The sequence below is a fragment of the Centrocercus urophasianus genome, unplaced genomic scaffold, assembly GCF_019232065.1.
Source record: "Centrocercus urophasianus isolate 14NV4802_14NV808 unplaced genomic scaffold, USGS_Curo_1.0 seq_24, whole genome shotgun sequence".
Taxonomy (NCBI): Eukaryota; Metazoa; Chordata; class Aves; order Galliformes; family Phasianidae; genus Centrocercus; species Centrocercus urophasianus.
The window spans coordinates 18,443,301-18,461,959 of record NW_024884800.1 but is presented as its reverse complement, the minus strand read 5'-3'; positions in this window follow the sequence as shown (position 1 = coordinate 18,461,959).

Here is an 18,659-nt window from a genome sequence, read left to right as displayed (position 1 = left end):
CACAGAATCACAGAATCACCCGGGTTGGAAGGGACCTCAAGGATCATGTAGTTCCAACCCCCCTGCCTAGCAGGGCCACCAAACACACACATTCAGATCAGGTTGCCCAGGACCCTGTCCAACCTGGCCTTAAACACATCCAAGGACGGGGCATCCACAACCTCCCTGGGCAGCCTGTTCCAGGGCCTAACCACTCTCCTTGTATAGAACTTCCCCCTAACATCCAACCTAAATCTTCCCTCCTTCAACTTGGATCCATTTCCCCTAGTCCTGCTGTTGTCAGCCCTTTTGAAGAGTTTACTCCCCTCGTGGGTGTAGGTTCCCTTCAGGTATTGATAGGCTGCAATGAGGTCACCCCGCAGCCTTCTCTTCTCCAGGCTGAACAAGCCCAACTCCCTCAGCCTGTCCTCATAGGGGAGGTGCTCCAGCCCCCTGATCATCTTAGTCGCCCTCCTCTGGACCCTTTCCAAAATCTCTATGTCTTTCTTGTACTGAGGGCTCTACACCTGGACACAGTACTCCAGATGGGGCCTCACAAGAGCCGAGTAGAGAGGGACGATCACCTCCCTGTCCCTGCTGACCACCCCTCTCCTGATGGAGCCCAGGATCCCATTTGCCTTTCGAGCTGCCAGAGCGCACTGCTGGCTCATGTTCAGTCTCTCGTCCATCAGGACCCCCAGGTCCTTCTCTGCCGAGCTGCTCTCAAGGACCACTCCTCCCAGCCTGTACGGGTGCCTGGGGTTCTTCCGGCCCAAATGCAAAACCTTGCACTTTGCCGTGTTGAACCTCATTAGGTTCACCCGAGCCCAGCCCTCCAGCCTGTCGAGGTCCCTCTGAATGGCATCCCTTCCTTCCACCGTATCAACCGCACCACTCAGCTTGGTGTCGTCAGCAAACTTGCTGAGGGTGCACTCAATTCCCTCATCAATGTCATTAATAAAGATGTTAAAGAGCACCGGTCCCAAGACAGACCCTTGGGGGACACCACTTGTTACCGGCCTCCACCTGGACATAGAGCCATTGACCACCACCCTCTGTCTGCGGCCTTTCAACCATCAAATATCTGATATTTGGCTCTATAAAGATAGAACAGATCATTATTCTATGTAGATTGCTCCAAAAGTAGTGTATTCTGTTTGTTTCCTTAAGAACTACAACAGACACAGAGCACACAAAACACTGTTTGATAGAGAACATCCTCAGCTACAAGACATTATATTGCACCAGCAAAGACCTGCATGCTGTGCTTACAGAAATCTTCACCAGTGGAAGTACCCCATTGTTGTTGCCATTGCTGAAAGGCACCACTTACCCCTCGCTGCACTCACTGTTTGCTTTCCATAAACATCCAGCAAGAAACAAGTGTCTATGGGTGCCATTTTTTCCTCATGCAGGAATTCAGTTCTGCTCTTTTGCTTCATACGTACTTTCACGACAGACACCTTTCTGTCAGACTGCTGCTATCTCTCACAGAAGCAACAAAATATAACGGAATAATGGAAGGAAGGTTCAGCCTCTACTGCCATACCACCACCATCTGCCTCTGATGTTGTGGGCCAACATCATAAAATAAAGGCATTACTTCTGGAGGAGCCCTCATCCCTAGCGTGCACATTATCAGTTGGGCTGAAGTGAAACTGTTAAAATAATTCTCCTTTAGAAAATTTTTCTGGCCTGTCATTTAGCACTGCCCTCTTGCCGAAGTCCTCTTTGAGATACTTATAGACACTCCAAGCTTTTACTGTTTTCTTTTTTAAGGCACTTGATCTAAAAGTGTCATGGAGGAACTAAACCAAGCAAAAGAACAGACACCATCCCGTGCCTAGGCCTTATTGCACAGCTAGGAAGGGAAGCTTTTGCATACTTTTCCTGTTAGGAGAGCCTGTCTCCTAAGCAGAGCACCAGGCAGCATTACTGAAAGGCAGTGTCTTCAATCAAACATGGCCCTATGAACTGCAATAACTGAGCATATTAAGGGATTGCAATTAATTATGTGATGCATCCTTATGCATCTTTCTCAAGCAGTGACAAGAAAAATGTAATTCCCATTCCTAAGATTGAGTGCTCCATGCATTGTCAGCTGATATTTTGGGTTTTCAAGTTGTATTTCACAGATGCCAAACCGGTAGCTTTAGAGAATGACAGCTTAACTTCAAGAGAAGGATCTCTTATCAAAGATGGGTCTGTATGAACAACTGTCAAAAGCAAGGAAACCTGAGAGCCTGGAGAAATGCTGTTACTGGGCTGGTGCTGACCAGTTATCTTGATGACACAGTCGGTGACAGATTTAGCTCATGAGCAGTGGATAAGCATGGAAAATGATTGTGTTGGCTCACTCATTCACAACAGTCCTCAAAGGCTATAAAATCACTGTGGCTAGATTGTGAAACATCTGAGCCGGGGACACGTCAAATAAAGATCTGCAGAGCCTCTGTAAGGGAAGAGAAGAAAGATCATAGGGAAATAATTGTTAAAAATTATGTGGAACATTTTATCATAGTGCACCAGAATCTCATTCCTGTTTTTCTTTTAAAATCTATTTTTGTTACTGTGCTCAAATATAAAAGTCCATCACATCAAGTGCTGCAAACATGAATCATCTTTTTTATCAATAGTTTCACTAAATAAAAACAAAAACAAAAAACAAAAAACAAAACACCAGTGTAGCTGCAATTAATCATAACTCTTCAACGCTACTAGCTAGAAAGAAAAAGGTTAACATCACATTCTGTTATAGTGGTTAAAGATGCTTCTACAACAGCATTTGCTCAAATGGTTGTTTTACACATGTGGTGGCATCATCCAGTTTAATTCCTGCTGTGTTTCTTTGCCAACAACTGCTAGTGAACATTTGCCCACCTTCCCTGCTGCTGAGTAGTATCAGGATTAGATGCAGGGAGGCGAGCAGGCTTACAACTTCATCTGTTGGCACCACAGGAATGCAGGAGCAGAACAGCATGGCAGTTGAGAAAACTTTCAAAATCATCAGTTTTAAGGTCTTGCCTTGAAATGACTATTTCCTGGCGGGGGAAGGTTATCTTCCCCAAGCTGTGCCCTCCTGCCCCTTCAAAAAAAAGATGGGAGTGGGTGGGGGGGACTGGAGGGACAATAAGAATATCTTTCCCAAATAAAACCATGGTGGATGTTTATTCTTTGTCTGCTCTAGCTGGAAGGTACATCTGCAAAACTGCTGGGAAGTAGGTTTTTACATAGGAGTACCTGTCAGGAAAACACTGGTCCTATCTGGCTCTGCTGGCAATAAAAATTTTAGGGGCTTTAATACATCTTAGACTTGAAGATGGTGGCTAGCTCACAGCAACAGGCATTTCCTCCCCTCACCAGAGGAAGCCACTTTTCCCTCAGTACTTAGCAAAAGTCTAAAAAAAAGTCTAAAAAAGGAATGACATGATTACAGAGAATCGTGTTTTGAGGGAAAAGTGGTAGAGACATAGAGCTGTATTTTCTGGGCATTTATACTAGCTTTTGCCTGCACCTAAGAATAGCTGAAATTTACTTTCTGAACCCCATGCATTTCTTATATATGAGATATACCATTTTAAGTGATTTTGTAAAATCACTTGTCTGCACATACAGTACAGCTGAAAAAAAATTGCCAAAGAGCCACAACACAGGAAAAGGAAACTTCTGTCTGTGTTCTTCCCATTGAGTTACTGAGATGTAAACTGTGTGCTTATTGCATCCAAACATGTTGCTACAATGGATGATGCCCTTGTTTGTAGCAGAGCTTTCTCAGAGGCATGCAAGGTGAGGCTGGATGGGGCTTTGAGCAACCTGGTCTAGCCAGAGATGTCCCTGCCTATAGCAGGGGCATTGAAATTAGATGATCTTAAAGATCTTTTCCAACCCAAACCATTCTATAATATGGTTCACTATCAGAAGTCAGTTGAGCAAAGAAGGGAAAGTAGCAAGCAGCCACTGCAGCCTTTTAGCTACAAGCATAGCCTTAATGGCTCCCTATAGTTTTTTTAAACTAGCTGAGTACAGAGTTAAACAGAATAATAGTCTATCTCTCATCCTTTTGTTTTCTCATTGTTGGTCCTCTGTAAACACACAGTAAGTGTCTCCATTGTTAACTTTGATTTTTACTCCCCTGTGATCTATCAGCAATGCCTCTTCGTAGTTTATTTAATACTACACTTTCATGCTCAGCTATGACACCAAGCAATCAGCTTAGATTGTCCACTGACAGCTAAGAACTAATCAAGGTTTGTTCACATGAAGATGGATTTGGACAAACTAGGCTGACACCTCCAAAGCAGCCATCATGGTCTGTAGTGGCAGTGGTGCACATTAACAGGCTCGAGACCACATATTCATGCATTAGACCTAGTAGTTTTAAATGAGCTGTTAATATCTATCAAATAATACCTACTGTTAAGTATGCAAAGATACGTCCAAAGGAATTGTTGTGATCTACAGCAACAACTGTATTCCTCTTTTACTTCAACAAACTTTTTTTTCTTTAATCAATTGCTTTTCTACTTGATTACACTGTTAATAAAGAAGCACACTGACAATATTAAATGACACACTCAGAATTTGTGACGCCTGCACAGAGCACCAAGGTAAGTTGAATGCGTCGTCTGCAGCTCATCTTTACAGGTAATAGTAGTTACAGAATGAACCTCACGTATATACTACTATTTGGAACAGCGACAAGAGGTATAAAAAGCAGCTGAGGTTTTCTTGTTTTTGCATGTATCTTTACCATCCAGAGGAATGTTTGGTTTTACAGTACTGCAATCTCCAAGTGGGCTGATGTTCAAATCTTAGTACTAGCTTGGTGAGTAGAATAGCTAGCTACACTAACAACTGCTACAGCTGTCTTCCTGATTCAACACTACTTGTGCTTTTAGAGTTCAGCTAGTGCCACCTGGAACACCCAGAAAAAGACCAGAATTAAGATTTTATGAAACATTATGGAAGTTCTGGATAACACTTTAATTTCTAAGATGCTCACTGCATACAGATCCAGGTGAAGTAGATGAACTGATGATTAGGCGACTGAGCCTGAGTGAAAGGAAGTTAGAGAACAAGACACGAGAGCAGAAACAGCCTGGGATGTTCAGAGTTAATGAGGACAGCAAGTACCATAAGATGATGGTCAGGGTAAGTTGAACAAAATAAATTGATCTAGGGAGTTGGCAGCAATGTGTTCTTCTGTATCTACTAAAATTTGGTATCTCCTTTTTTAGAGCCTGTAGGAGTGGATGAAGAGTGTAGAAAGCATGGCTTTTTTCTTCCCAATTATTAGACTGTGAGATACAGGAGAGTAAACTGAGTGAGTCTATATTGACTGGCTTAGCCAAACACTTCCCAGTTTCCTTAGCATTGTGTGGTTTGTGGTACAGTTTATTACTTGCTTTATCCCTTCATGGCTTTGCATAAAGGGAAGAACAGCTTGGTTAGTGTTATTTAGTTTGTGTGATTGGCCTCCTTGGTAGAGCAAGTAATAGGAAAAAAAGTAGCCCTTGATGGAAAGCACTAGGCAGCCTTTCTTGGTGCAAGCTGCGACCAGAAAAGAGGTGTACCAGGAAATATCACTGGATTAGTGTGCTGACTCTTGTGTGGAATGGTTTCCTAGGAAAAAAAGATTTCTTGGTTCACCTGCACGGAAAGGTGGAGTGTTATATCTGTGATGCAGAGGACTCTTGTGGATAAAAAGGGCAACATTGGTTGCATGTCTAGAGAACTAGGAGCAAATCTGAAGATGCTTGGGCCTTGGTTCCCTTGTATGAGGTTGTGAGCTCCATAGCTTAACACAAAGTGGTTTGTGAGAGTGATGATAAGGGATTAGGAAACTCATTTGTTCTTATCTGTGACTTGGGATTTCTTACCATCTCTACAAATGATCTTCCAAGATACCTGATTCTTTCTGAATTGTGATGTGTAGCTTGGAGCCTAAAATTGGTTGAGGGAAAATCTGAGATATGTTGGGGGAAAAAAAAAGCTTTTGCATTTCTATCATTATCTGAGCAAAAGCAGTATAGTCATGTCCATTCTCTCATGACCTATATGTAACGGTTTCATGTGTGTTTGTGCTGTTAGCCTTTGCAGTTTGCCCCTTTGTTTAAATAGAAGGGGTGAGGGCTCCGAGACTGCAGGGGTACATATTTAAACCATGTGAATGACTTCACCGGTGTCATCCTGAATTACTGAACTACAACAATGTATGTAATTCATCTAGCTGAGAGAGAGCTTTGTAAATACTGTTTTCATGTATAATTCCATGAGGGAGGTGGGGAATATATAGATCATCAGAACTGTTGCAATTGAGGTTTGGCTCTATATCCAAAATATGTAAGAATTTACACTGATGGCATAAGCCTCTTGCAAAGTACTCATTCACAAGTTCAATTTTTTTTTTTTTAAATGTCATTTATAGAAGAAATAAGTTATGAAGGAATTAAATTTTGTGCAAGAAACCCTGGAAAACAAGATCACAAATAACAAAACATACTGTTTAGAGCCCAGATGGCTGCATAAAGTAAATAGCTGTTTCCTCAGTGGAAACATAGGCAATTTGGCTGTGTGAAGCTCCAATTCCAGCAGAGATCCTTGAAACAGATGTTGATATTGCTTGTGCATGGAAACTAGTAAAAACCAAGATGTTCAGGTAACATGAATGTAATGACTGACAACCTCAGATTTCTTTGTCTGTAGGCAACATGCTCTTAAAACAAAAATGTGATCATTACAGAGCCTTGCAAATAAGTGACATTCTGTACATATGCTATGATAAGCCGCATGTTAACATGTGCCTGGCTAAGATACTTGAGAATTTTCAGTAATTTTCTTTTGTCTGAAACTGATAGGCCAGTGCAATATTTCAAGCCCAAAAATAAAAATGCAAGTTGAATCTAAATGTAGGTAGGAATGTGTAGATACAGGTATAGGTAGCCAAAAAAATATAATGTCTTTCCCTATATAGAGAAGAAAGAAGAAAGTAATTGCTTATGTTCCTCATGTCATGGCAACTTTAAAAAATTGTCCTGTATTAATGTGTTTTTCTCTAACATGTTTATGTTATCATTTCTTATATGTCTGATCAGGCTTGTCCATAGATTGTTACATTCTTGACTCAAGCTGATTCTGAGAAATGTGAGTTCAAGAAGTATGTTTTCTGGAGGCAGTGCTAAAAGTTTTTCAGTGGAACGTGTTTTCTCTACATAGTAGGTAGTAAAAGTAGTAGTTTTGCAAAACAAATGAACAAACAAAAAAACTGACCTTCCTGTTCTTCAAAAGCTCTCATGACTTGCTTTCAGTAAGCGTGGTACATCAATTTTCTGACTGACAGCAGTAAAGCTGTAATATTTTGTTGGCTGACCCAACTGAATCCTCTTCCATGAAGACCCAGAATACAGAACATGTACAACAGATTAGTTTGTTCTTGAGTGGCTAATAGGAGTACTCTCAACTGCTCCAGCAGATGCAAGATCAGGTTGCAAGGTTCACACTTTGAAGCAGTAATGAGTTGCAGAGCTTACAACATCTGCTCATTCAGTAACAACAATCTTAACATGGTTACACAGATGTGCTGGGACTAAGGGAGACTACCACTGACTCTATACATTTTGGGGTGAGTTGACCATAAGGTGGTGAAGAAAACTGATAACAGCCTGTTTTCTCCTTTTTCCTCTTTGAAAACACATCCAGGAGGATAGCATCTGGGCAATGGTGTTTACACAAGTCAGTGGTCCAAGTGCATAACTAGATTATGAGAGATCTGCATTTAATTTCTTGCTCAGTCTGAGGTGATTCAGTTCCCTGTAGGATATTCTGAACCATGGGTGTTCTGAGGAAATCCGACATCTGCACACATTGGTTCTCAGTTTGATGAGGAAACACAGGAATTCATTGCAGTAGGGTCAGCATTTGTGCAAGTATTGTTATAATGTAGCCTACTCCAAAGTTTAGTTGGTGAGAATTTGGTGCTCTTGGAAACAAAGAAAACAGCAGTAGGAAGCCAGGGTATGTGCATCAGTAGCTCAGTAAGCTCATTGTCATGAATTTCCAAGGTTGTCTGTTGTTTTTTCCAAAGTTAGATCTGATATCAAGAGGCCCCTGGGGCAAAGCAAATGCAGAGCATTTCATAGTTCTTTGGGTAAGACAGGAGATTCCTCATCTCCCCTCCAAATTTTGAGTCATCTAATACTGGAAAAATTTCAGTGGAAGACAAATTTGTATTTTCTGAGTGATTCAAAGCAGCAGGTTTGCTAGCTGGCTGTGTCAAGTTACCCTAGTAATTTCCCACCTTGGACTAATTTAATTCCCCAAATGGAAAGAAAGAGGAAACATTCTGCTAAGAGCTGTTCAAGTACCAAAGGTCCTTTTAATCATTGATCTTAACAGAGAGCCTTACAGTCATTGCAAGGGATTTGATAAAGTGGATGGTAGAGAGCTACTGTTATATCTACTGGAGAGTGTTGGAACAGCTCAGTTTGAAACTATATCCTCAACTGCTTGTGCTGAGCAGGCTCTCCTCTGATCAGATAATAGCCCTATACTTTCGATAAGGCAGGTTCTCAGATCTCTCCACATCTCGATGTTCTGATGCCTGGTCATCTTGTTGCTCAGTTCAGGGACAACAGCTGAGCTCTGAAAGCATGCTGCTCACTGCAAGAGTTGAAACCCTTTGTCTTCCAAGGCTTAGTTAGAATGAGGGAGTGGGAAGACAGTGTCATAATTCAGAATCTTAAATCATTCTCTTGCCCATTCTCTCTACTACATTTTCTCTATCTGTGATAACAGACATGTGCTTGTCTTTTAGCTGAAGATATCACTTTCCTGCTCCTAGTATAAAATATATATTTTCTAAGAAAGCACCAAAAGTGTTTCCCAAAAGAAATAGTTTAATGCTAAATTACAGTGCCTCTGCTGTCTTATGATACTGCTCCTCTAACACACCTGTGTCAGCTGAGTCAACAAGCTAAACAACACACATCCCAGTATAAATTTCAGCAATCTTGACACTTCTGGATCATAGTGTTACACTTCTTAACTCAGCTGTCAGCAGGCAGTAAATGTGGTGGTAATGTCAGCCCACACAGATTAGGGCTTAGTATCACAAGGATATTTTTTGTATGCTCGCTCCAAGAAATCCCCTTTTTAGATTCATTCTGCATTTATAATCGTAATGGACTGGGTTTTGCTACTCTTACCAATTAATGTCTAGTGCTAGTACCACAAGAAATAAACACTGCTTTGCTGATTTATTCTCTGAAGAATGTCTTTGATACAGAAAAAAAAAAAAAAAAAAAAAAAGAAGAAAAACAGAAGCAAAAAAATCTGAATTCTTTCAAATTCTTTCAGTTTCAGAGGAGACTCCTGCAATTTGGACACCTGTTAGTCTGAGCAATGCCACAATAAAATCAGACTCAAATTGCTTTATTCAGTAAAGATAAGTAGATAAAATCACAGAAAATAAAGTCAGAGTAGAGTAAATTCTCACTCCACTCACAGCTGCTAGCTTAATGGAATTGCCTTTCTCATGGAAAGCACAGCTGCTCCAGCCCTGCCTGCAGCATGCGTGTGTGCCGGGCTGGAAGTGATTGTGGAGCTGCAGGAAGGTTTGTTCTGAGCAGCCAAGGTGGCAGTCGGAATAGACCTTCTTTAAAATGTGGGTATAGAAGGAAAGCATTTTGACCAAACCATGCCTGGCTTCTGTTTGGTGGGAAGCTTAGCTGAGAGCTCAGTTTGCAAATTGCTCGGCATATATTTGCTGATGAGGTGGCAGTGGGTCTTTTGTTTTCTACCCCTAGTAACATCAATGCATTTCCTTGTTACAGACAAGTGTGTGTCCTCACGAGCTGGCAGGTCTTTTCAAACCAGACTGTTGGTGCCTTGCATTTGCAGGTTATGGGGTCCACATCTGTTACCCTCAAAATAAAGAAGTTTTTCCTCAGGTTGATATGGAACTTCCAGTGTTTCAGTTTGTGCCCATTGTTCTTTGTTCCGTCGCTGCTGAGAAGAGCCTGGCCCCATCCACTTGACTCACTAAATATTTATATGCATTGATAAGATTCCCCCTCAGTCTTCTCCAGGCTGAACTTTGCAGGTTTGATTAATTCCATATAGGAATGCATAATTGGACATGGATTCAATTCTGATTTGTGAGTGTGATCAGTAGTTACACATACAGGGCTACTCTTTTTTTTCTTCCCTTCCACTACTTGGCTCATATTATAGAACTCCTTTAGCTTGTGCCACAACACACACAATAGGACGCTATGCCTTAGTTTGCAATTTCTAAGTGAGAAATATGAGCTCCTTTATCTTGCAGGGAAACTGAAAATAAGTCAAATAATGTATTGCAAATGGTCTGATACTGCACTGACAAACACAAAGAAATAATGCAGTTTTAGAAGTTGGCCTAAATAACATGCAAAAAATAAGGCTCTAGACTGGTAATGAACAGTGACAGAAGGAAAAATTATTGAATCGTTGCTCATTTAGTGAACGTGATTCCTGCTGTGCACTGGATGAAATTGATCCCGTGGGGAAAATAGAAAGACTGCAATAATTCTTACAAAAGGAGGAATGAGTTATGGTCACAGAAGCAAGCTTAAATTTAGCATTTTCTCACTTTTGAGTGATGCGTGACCACTGAAAGATATTTCAGAAAAATTCTGTAAGGATATTTTATTAAGGTGATTGTATATCTTTTGAATAGAGAATGGAATATGTAACAATTCTGTCCTGGAGCATTGACCTAATACCTACTAGAGGTGTCAGTAGAGAGAAAGTACTGAAATGCCTAAAGTCGCTTCAACTTAGAGAAGCTAACCAGGCAGCATGCTGTCATCTTCTGCGCGGGGGAATGTGAGCCTTCTCATGAGGAAAGGGAGCTCCTAACCTGGTAGAAGAGGGAGCCTGTGGTGGAAGTCACTGTAGCCTTGTGGTAGCCACTGTACCCACTGTAGGTGGGTAGCTGGCAGTGTCCCTGCTCTGGAATAAGGCATAAGGACACAGCCCAGCTTTGATGAATAAACTGGTCTGTGAAGAATGGGATTGATAATAAATTGCTAAATGCCAATAGGTTTCCATAGGTTCAGTATGAATTAGCCTTCTCATAGATGTCAAGCTTTTTTTTTTTTTTTTTCCAAAATGTGTTTGTTCTTTTTGTTTGTTTTTAATAGATGAATTTAATTTTCTATGTTCAAGAAACAATTGCTGGAAGTTATGGACACAGATAATATACCTATATTCCCTTATATATTCTTAGAAAAGACAAATATTTTGACAGAAAATCTCTAAAATACTCACTTTGAAAGTTATAATTTAGATAAATTCTGAACAATTGAAAGCAGGATTTTTCTAATGAGAAACATCAAGGAATATTAATAATAGATGTTATTTCCAGCCATGTTTGTGATAATACATGATAGCATTTTTAAGGTAGAGAGCTGTAAGCTCAAAGTGAGGCAAATGTGTGTAGACATCTTTTACATTTTAATGGAACTAGTTAGTGAGTCTGGCGTGCTTTTGAAAATACTTTAATTTATTCTTTGCATAAAAAGTGAAAGTTATCAGTACAAAATACAATTTTTGAGTTATACTTCTGGAGTGTATAAAACAGATCAGCTCTGTTACAAACTAGGAAATTCAAAATTATTGTTTACATTGCGTGCTATTTCAGCAGCATTCATTGTGGATTTATATCATGATTAGTTTGCTGTGTTTTCCCTACAGTGAGCTTGACTTGAAATGGGAAACTCCCCTGGATTTAACTGTTGCACCTGATTGCGTTTATTTCTTTTAAACTTCCAGACTCTAGCTGTAAGGCATCTGTGCGTGTCTATTTTTGTGAGAAAGGAAAAAAACAATTGCTTCTGTATCTGATTTATCAGATGACTTCAGTTTTGTTTCATACAACGTGACCTTTGAATTATAAAACATTGCATTGGCCAGCTCTGAATTTTGTGCATATACCTTAAATTGCATTTTCATCTTGTAGATATCATTGGGAAAAAATGGGATCTATTATAGCAGATTTTCTTTTTTTTTTTTCTTCTTCTTTTTTTTTTTTTTTTTTAAGTCAGGTTTGTAATTAGTATCTAGCTCCTACTTAATTAGTATTTCAACAAAATTGTGAGTAAATAGTATGAGTGTGTGCATAGAGTTGGATGGAGTGTGTGTGGAGCAGTTTCTGTACCTGAAGCTGCATTAGTAGAATAACATTGCTCCAGATGGGAAATGTAGTTTCACCTTTGTATAAATGCGTGGTTCTGATAATTGTCTGTCTTGCCTTGATGGATGAAATTCTCTTCATGCCAGAGGGTTTTATGAGGTTTTTTTTTTTCATTAATACAGCTAAGCTAAGAATCCTGCCATCTTTCAAGAATTTCATTGAGGTAGCAAAGAATTCGGACATCTTGTGTTAGTATGGAGTCATCCCATAGCTCCTCCTGCCCTTCTGCAGGTTGTCATCTCCCAGCCAGTGCAGGACTGTACACTGGCCGTGGCTTCCCATAATTCTGCATCTTGTCCTTTCTTGTATCTCTTGAAACTGGGGGAAAAGAAAAAGAAAAAAAGAAGAGAGGATAATTGAACAGTATAGTTACCCTACAAAGAGCATTGGGATCAACCTCTAAGCAGCTGAAACTGCCACAAACTGAACAATGGCTTATTGCTTATAAGCAGTCCTTTTTGCTTCATTTGGGCTGTGAAGGTGCAGCCTTCTCCACCGATGCTTTATCCCTGTTGTGGAACTAGTAGATCGTTGCTATCAGGGAGGAAGACTGAAAATACAAGATAAGATCCAGAGCATCTCGCTGGCTAAGCAGAACAGATGGGAAGCGTACTGCTCTGCCCTCCTCAGCAGGTTTGTATAGGAGATTTAATGTGGATATGAATAAATAATAGAGAGAAGGGAAAGACATATTTGCTTAAAATTAGGGTTTACAGAATGATGTGCCCTACTGAGAAGTCAGTCCAAAAATACTTCGAGACTCATTTTTCAACTCCTTTGACAGTACCTGGTGTCCCAGTTTGAAGGACAGACTGTGGATTTCACTTCCATTTTCCCTCCATTTCCTAGCAATGTTACATCTCCCAGTTTTTCTAATAAAGAGTTCTTCCTGTTGTGAGGTAAATAAATTAGCAGTGTAGAAAGGTTGACCAGAAACAATCCACCAAAGCAGAGTCCAGACCTGTGTGAGTGACAGCACTATCTTACAAGTTCTATAAATACTCAGTGTCACCCCATGCACATCTTCCTTGGATTTTGCATTTATTTCTCCCTACATTATACACCAACATGGGCAGCAAAATATGGAAAAGAGGAGACAGAGCTGAGATTAGGGGCTGGAAACATTTTCACAGCAGTATCTTGTCAGCTTTCCAGCACACTCTGACTTATCGAGATCCAAACACTCACAGCTGGTGCATATTTTAATGCCAAATGACTGGCATGGCTGAAATTGGAATTCAGTCTCTCAATGCGCTGTACTAGCACATTTAGTCAGCGCATTGCTTTTGTGTGACTCTTTTAAAGTTAAGTTACATTTCAATGAAGGCATTTTTATGGAGGCACTGTGAACTTGCATGGGAGAGTGTATGGTTTGGTGTGCCAAGTGTCTGATTAAAATTAGAAGTAGAAAAAAACATGAAAAGCCCTGCTAATTTACTGCCCTAAAATTGTCAATTACTGCAGTGCCAAACAGTCTGGAAAGAGCTCCTGTTCTTCCAAAAGCAGAGCAGTGCCAACTCCAAGGCAGAAGAAAGAAGAGGAAATATTTGTCAACTCGATCCAATATCTGGTCACATAGTAATTGGGAGGTAAATTCTCCAACTTCAGTTGTTTCGCTGATGGTTGGAATAGTGCCTGCTTCTTTTGTTTGGGATTTTTTTTGTGTTTATTTTTAATTTTTAACTTTTCCAGCATTTTATTCCTTTTCGTTGGTACAGTGATGGCTTGCTGTGTTACTTAATGCCTAGCTGCATATTCTACCTTGCCATGTTTCCTGAACTGCTCAGTATATAATGGCTAGAAAAAAATGAAGGCCATTTCCCTTTTAAGAAGTGCTATTCAATTATGCAGTGAAATCTTGCCTTGATTTTGATTCTCTGAATGTCTCAAAGAGTACCAGTGCAGTGAAAGTGTTCCACCCAACAAGGTGATCCGTGGCACAGGCTTTGAGTCTGTCAGCATTAAGGCCACCTTTGGGATCATCCTTCAAATGATAGCACTGAAAAGGTTGTGTCATGCAATACTGTGGTGTTTAGGGATAAGTTCTCATAAGTTAAGGATGTCCCAAATGCTGTTTAAATTATTCTAGAGTCATGGAGCAACTCAGATTTAGTTCATTAAAATTCCTACTAGGCTGTGAAACAAACTGAGTCCAGTTCAATTCAATGGAAGAAAGATCTCATGATGAGAGATGCTTTTGAACTCTCCAGACCTACAAAAGTTTTCTGTCCTTTTTATGTGATACATATGTTTGTAAACAATCATCACTGTGGACTAATTTGACACAGATGAGGGCAACGAATCTGTCAGTATTTCATAACCCTAATTTTGTGGGATTTTATTCCAACCTGCTTTCTTTGTTTTTTTTCTTTTCTTTTAAGTCCTGGATTTTTGTTTATTTCAATGACAGAAAGACAGACTTAAGGATGAACAAAACAATATACAGTATATTGACCAGTCTTTAGAAGTGATTAATTAAATATTTCAGCAAAGGCAGTCTGCGGAAACTGAGAACAAAACAGAACATAATTTCTATATCTAGGCAGTTATTGAGGAACACATGGAAAACAAAATGAGCCACAGATGGAAAAGACATTAAATAGACCAACAGAGATATGCAGGCCAACATTGTCACATACCATATTGGACAGAGTGAATAATCTCTACTATTAACTTCTTTGCCCCCTCTTGCAAATATGTTCCAGAGTTGAAAGAGATGTTTCAAAGAGCAATGGGAAAACATGGTCAAGTACTGAAGTAAGAAGTAAGGGGAGGCCAAAGTGCTTGGCTCAGAAAAGTAGTAGTTCATTTTTTCTTGGAGGCCTCTCTCAGATAAATGGAAACCAGACTGGCTGGCATTCGTATCTGTTCTATGTCAAGAGCTCCTGTCTCAGTAACGAAGGAGGTTCAAAGCTAGGACCTTAGCATGGCCCTGTCTGACTACTCTAACATGGAAGGAAAATAAAATCATTTTTCCCAGAGGTTCAGAGCATGTATGCCTCCCAGTGGCCTTAAGAGCAGTTTCACTATTGCCTTCAGTGGCGGAGGAGGAGACTGTGAACAGTGGGTATTACAAATGGACTATGTATATATGCTACATGGATAAGAATAATGCTAGTGCTCCAGTATGTGGTACATTACAGGCTGAGACTGTGGTTTTCCAGTATTATGGAACAATTTAGAATCATAGAATGATAGAATCACTCAGGTTGGAAAAGACCTTAAAGATCATCAAGTCCAACCACAACCTGGCTATACAACCCTAACAGCCCTCTGCTAAATCATGTCCCTGAGCACCAATCCAAACAGTTTTTAAACACATCCAGGGATGGCCTCCCTGGGGTGCCCATTCCAGTGCTTAACAACCCTTTCTGTAAAGAAGTTTGCCCTGGTATCCAAAACTAAACTTACCCTGGTGCAACTTGAGGCCATTTCCCCTCATCCTGTCACCAGTGAGAAGAGACCAACCCTGCCCTGCTGTAAGCACCTTTCAGTCATTGGAGGAGAGCAATCAGGTCTGCCCTCAGCCTCCTTTTCCCCAGACTGAACAGCTCCAGTTCCTTCAGTCTCTCCTCGTAAGGCATTTTCTCCATGCCAGTGCCGAGCACAGGGCAGGATGACTTCCCTGGTCCTGCTCACCACACCATTCCTGATCCAAGCCAGGATGCCATTGGTCTTCTTGGCACCTGGGCACACTGCTGGCTCATCTTCAGCCAACTGGCCATCAATACACCAAAGTCCCTTTCCATCAGGCAGCTTCCAGCCACTCCTCCCCAAGCCTGTAGGGTTGCCTGGGGTTGTTGTGACCAAAATGCAGGACCCAATACTTGGCTGTATTGAAACTCATATAGTTTGTCTTGGCCAATCAATCCAGTCTGTCCAGGTCCCTCTGTATTGCCTTTCTCCTCTCAGGCAAATCAACACACCCTCCCAACTTGGTGTCACCAGCAAACTTACTGAGGGTGCACTCAATCCCCTCATCAAGATCGTTAATAAAGATGTTAAACAGAAACAGCCCCAGTTCCAAGCCCTGAGCTTGTGACCAGCCGCCAACTGGATTTAACTCCACTGATCACAACTCTTTGGGCCCGGCCATCCAGCCAGTGTTTCACCCAGTGGAGCATATGTGGGCAGCCAGCTTCTCCACAAGAATGCTGTGAGAGACAGTGTCAAAGACTTTACTGAAGTCCAGTCCAGGTAGACCACACTGACAGCCTTACCTTCATCCACTATGCGGGTCACCTTGTCATAGAACAAATCAGGTTTGTCAGACAGGATCTACCATTTGTAAACCCATGCTGACTGGGCCTGATCTCTTGGTTGATCTTTAACTGGCCCATGATGGCTCCTGAGATTATCCATTCCATAATCTTCCCCGGCACCAAGGTGAGACTGGTAGGTCTGTAGCTACCAGGATCATCTTTCTGGCCCTTTTTGAAGATGGGCATCACATTTGCCAGTCTCCAGTCCACTGGGACATTTCTGGTTAACCAGGACTGCTGAAGAATGATGGAGAGTGGCTTGGCAACCACATCCGCCATCTCCCTCACTGCTCTAGGTGCAATTCATCTGGTCCCATGGACTTGTGAGCATCCAGCTTTCGGAGCAGGTCCAAAGCCATCTCATCATGGATCATGCAGGGCCTATTGTGTTCCCCATCCCTATCTGCCAGCACAAGGGGCTGTGTGCCCAGGGAGTAACAAGTTTTTACTATTAAAGACTGAGGCAAAGAAGGCATTAAGTACCTCAGCCTTATCCTGATTCTTGGTCACCAAGTTGCCCTTGGTATCCAACAGTGGGTGAAGATTCTCCCTAGCCCTCCTCCTGCTGTTGATGTATTTATGGAAATATTTATTGTTGTCCTTTACCTCAGTAGCCAAGTTCAGTTCTAGCTGGGCTTTGGCCTTTCTAATTTTCTCCCTGCACAGCTTCACTACGGACCTGTAATCATCATAAGTAGCTTGCCCATGCTTCCAGAGACCATAAACTTTTTTCCTTTTGCTCCTGAGTTCCAACCAAAGGTCTCTGTTCAGCCAGTCCGGCCTCCTTGCCTGTCGGCTCATCTTCTGTGGCTGGGGGATGATCAGCTCCTGCACCTTTAAAATAACTTCCTTAAAGTATTCCCAGCCTTCCTAGGCTCCCATGCTCTCCAAAACATCCTCCCAAGGGACCCTCAACCATGGTCCTAAAGAGGTTAAAGTCTGCCCTCTGAAAGTCCAAGGTGGGAGTTCTTCTGACTCCCCTCCGTGGTTCAAGAGTTTATCAAGTTATTAAGTGATGAGAAGAAATTGATTACATATTTTGCACACAGAATCTGTAATTAAATATATATATATATATAAGATCAAGTTTAAGGATAACAAGCTTGAGGTACTTCACAAAGATATCTCAGGTTGTCAACAAAAAGGGAAATAGCACCAGAACTGAACTGTCCTTGTTGTCCACTTGCAGACAACGTATTCAGTCCTTGCATATAGGATTTTCTTTTTTTTTTTTTTTTTTCCAAAGACCAGGTCTCTTCCAAATCATCTGGCATACTTGCATATTTGGTATTAAATTCACTGGGAGTAGGGATAGGGCCATGATGGATCAATATCAAGTGTAATCCTCTTTTGGCCTAAGCATTTTCATTTATTTTTCTCTTCAAATTCATGTTGTCTTCTTAGGGCACTCTTTCCTGTGCAGATTCCAAAATAGGATACATGCCAAACAGTGTTCTTCACATGTCTCTCGTATTGCATATACTTAATGAGTTTAAGCATAATTTATTACCAGTAGAGAGCACTCTGAAATTAGAATTAATATTGGACGTTCCATGAAGAAATTATGTTTTAGCCATAAATGCAATGCGCAGTGCGGAATTAAACAGATTAATTTTTAAGCATACAATGTATGTACTTGAAAAAGTAGTTTATTTTTGCCATTCTTTAAAGACCAAAGATTTGAATTTTCTGGATACAGTGTAAAAGAAAACATGGTAGTGTTCTTTAGTTTAACCTTTACAAGTATGACTACTAGACATCATATTTCTATCTTTCCCTTATTTTTTTTTATTCAGGGATCTACTGTAAATAGTATTTACAGCAGGTGGCTTTTTCTTTGTTTCCAAACTTGAAAATTATTTGATTAACACTGAATAGTGATGAGCTTTCATTTCAGTTTACTTAAATTATTTTTATTAATTTTCAGATTACAACCTAAAGCCTGTTTTTCATCAGTAACTTCATATAGCGTTTCATTCATACTATTGAAAGACATAAGAAAAATAAAACATTGCCATAATCAATAAACTTAAGTACTGACTTTCAGTCCTGCTTTGTTTAGGATGCATTTATCTATGTACTAAATCACATCATCATTGCAATTCTGTCCATCTTGCAGTTTTTTAATTTTCCTTACCATGTGTTCTAATTACTCTACTCTTTTTGAACTTGACAGGGCTTGCTTT